This window comes from Amphimedon queenslandica, unplaced genomic scaffold (assembly GCF_000090795.2).
Source record: "Amphimedon queenslandica unplaced genomic scaffold, v1.1 AMPQUscaffold_9934_Cont17805, whole genome shotgun sequence".
Lineage (NCBI taxonomy): Eukaryota > Metazoa > Porifera > Demospongiae > Haplosclerida > Niphatidae > Amphimedon > Amphimedon queenslandica.
Window position 1 is genome coordinate 1 of NW_003549795.1, and position 2,975 is coordinate 2,975.

At 33.2% G+C, this 2,975-nt stretch overlaps 1 long non-coding RNA gene across 2 annotated transcripts; it reads right to left on the bottom strand.

Moving 5' to 3' along the window:
- Window positions 1-15: 15 nt before the first annotated feature.
- On the bottom strand, window positions 16-1,840 carry LOC109590499 (uncharacterized). Of its 2 annotated transcripts, none has more exons than XR_002189348.1 (4): window positions 1,517-1,840; window positions 812-1,000; window positions 631-717; window positions 16-155 (listed from the first exon to the last, which is right to left on the bottom strand). It is a non-coding gene; the product is annotated as an uncharacterized LOC109590499 (long non-coding RNA). The 2 variants fall into 2 exon arrangements; XR_002189349.1 differs by having other exon boundaries at window positions 812-1,003.
- Between the last annotated feature and the right edge of the window lie 1,135 nt (window positions 1,841-2,975).

The window sequence follows — 2,975 nt, forward strand, 5'->3', positions numbered from 1 at the left end:
TGTGTGAATCCCATGGCAAGCGATGACATAGTTTCTTAGTTGTAGGACCAGAAACTCCCTCCTCCTCCTCTTGTTTCTTCTTTCCTTCTTCTCTGTCATTATCATCATCAGCTCTCTCTTCTCTAAAGTCAACATGTTAGTTTCCGAGAGATCTCCTACAAATAAATACATGTACACATACATGCATGTACATATACAGTGCCAAAATAACAATTCTATTTTTTATAGTTGTGGATCATTTGCATGTAGTATATTTAAGTTATTAATAATTTATGTCACTTTAATTCCCAATTAATTTGATATCATATAAGTGGTTTTTTTAGGGTTGCAAATTTCGCAAATTCCTTCCTAATTTATGAAAATAAAATCCACAAAAATCAATTTAATACGGTATCTGCAGGGCACACGTGGTAGAATTTGTGAAATTAAAATCAGCAAATTGGAATTTAAGTAGATTGTGCAAAATACTATACTAAAACTTCAAGACTGAGAATAATAATAAAAACTTTATGAATAGATAACATCATAAAAGTAATCATGAATTATTCTATTATTATTATCTGACTAATTATATATCAGTTATACAAAGTTACATGTACATGTACACACATGAGGTGTGCATGTGCTTACTGAAGTAACTGCTTCATATATCATTACTTCTTTGGTCCAATACAAGAATCTATTAACAGCTTTCTCTTCTCTGGTCAATAAATCCTACTAATAATAAAAGTTTGGTTTACCACTAAATGTAACAAGAGAAGGGAGAAAGAGACAGAAAGTGAGAGAGAGAGAGAGGAGAGGGAAGGCTTACCACTGCCGAGTCAATATAGTCAGCAATAGATTAAAGGCTCTGGACAAAGAGAGCATCACCTCCATCAATAGCATTCTGCTGTGGCTATATCATCTCACAGTATACTAGCCATATCACCTGATGATAGTTAAAGGTATGTATCACAAGGCTCTCCCTCTGCAGTGTGACCGGACCAGTGAGACATAGCATCTACTAACAAGAAACATATCAGCATTGATAATTAAGGTAATCAATTAATTATTGTATATAGTATCTCTGATTACAATTATTATATCATATCTGGAAATTTATGCTTTAAAAAATTGTGCATAATTTAGCTTTAAGCAATAAAACTGTGCGATGCATTATTATAAAGAATTCTCTCCCAGATATGCTCATAACCTGAAAATTATTTGTTGGAAACAGTACAAACTTTCTACATAGCATAAGGATATCAATATGCATCAGGAAATGTAACAAAAATGGGGGGGGGTGGAGTGATTTTTGAGCCATTTTTTATGAAAAAAGCATGTGCTATTAGCCTTTGCTCTCTTGATAAATTGGCTTGTTTTTAAAAATGCACATAACTCAAAAATATTATGGTGGAAACAATTCAAACTTACTACATTGGAGCCAGATTAAAAACATGCACACAAACATACAAACAGAAGAGTGTCATTTATGTGGGGCTTGTTCAGGCTCACCCTAATAATATAACTTACACACCTTTTGCAGAAGTGCCAATGAAACAGGAAACATCAATAATGTAATGGTACATCCTAGAGAGAGGAGAGAGTAAAGAAGTCAAGCAACAAAACAAGATATGCACATAAGTAGCTCCAGAGTTTTTATAAGTAAAGACTAATATCAGCAGTGTTGTAAGTTTATAGGCATACATGTACCCGTATGTACATAGCATAGAATGGACAGTACTCGCCATAACAATTCAAATAACTGCATGTCTTAGATCAGCAACATGCCAGTGCAGACTAATGCAGTGGATTGTGGTGCTTTCATTTGCATGGTAAGATATGACCTTAAATTATTGCACTAATTGTAATTAAAACTATGCAGGCAGAAAAATGTTTTATTGAAAAAAGGCAAATGAATTATTGTCAAGTAATAGTATAATACCGGTATCAATAATCAAGCTGAAACAATTTTTATGAGTATAGTTTTTGTAAAGGCTGTAACTGCTTCAGTCAAAGTATCGTTTCAAATAATGAATAACAAGTTGCTTGAAGATTTGCAGAATATGTAGTTGAAGCATACCATTATTATCGTCTTGTGAAATAGACTAAATTTTAAATGATAAGGCAAAACACTTTTTTCTAAGTTATTGAAATTAGTTCACAAACACTCCAGCAAATATCAGACAATCGCTCAAAAGAACAGGAAGAGGGATGACACAGATTACAAAGGACTTTTTAATACCAAATTCCAATTGTACAGCCATTAGGAGGAACATTAACAATAGAAGGCATAAAATGTGAAGTTTTTTTTCAGAGTATGAGTCCAGAAATAATATCACAGCTTGGTAAGTCCAATAGATTGCCTACTATATAAATTTAATTGGAGTGTCTTCTCTCTCCTATTGACCGCCAGTAAATGGCAGAGGAAATGAAAGCTCTCCAGCTGGGTCTGATATAGGAGGATTTCAAGTGTATATTTGAAAACTGTAAACTCATAATGTCTATAGTTTAAATTCTTGCTTGGTAGAAATGTAAATGGGTAGATAAAGTTAAGAAGGAATTTAAAAAAAGAAAAGAATATAGAAGCATTAAAATTACACCAAAGCTTTTTATCTCTTGAGGCCTTATTATAGTACCAGAGCGTGAGCTAGAGGGTCCTATGCAGTAAATGACAGATTAATGTACAAGAAATACAAATGCTGTGTGAATGACAAAGGTGAGTATAGGACCTACCATTTCTTGTTAACATGGTTGTGTTAGGAAGTGAAAAAAAGCATGCAACTTAAAAAAGAGCTGTATCTCAATGATGATGTAAGTTTGTTATCAGTGTGTGTAACATGTGTATGTACTTTTACTATTATCTGCATACAGGATGATATTCATACTACTGCTACTACTATACCAGCTGGAAATTGGTGGATGTGTACGTGGTGGCTGGTAGCATTTTTTAACAAATTCTAAATAAAATTGAAGTTATCATCGTAACATTGCTC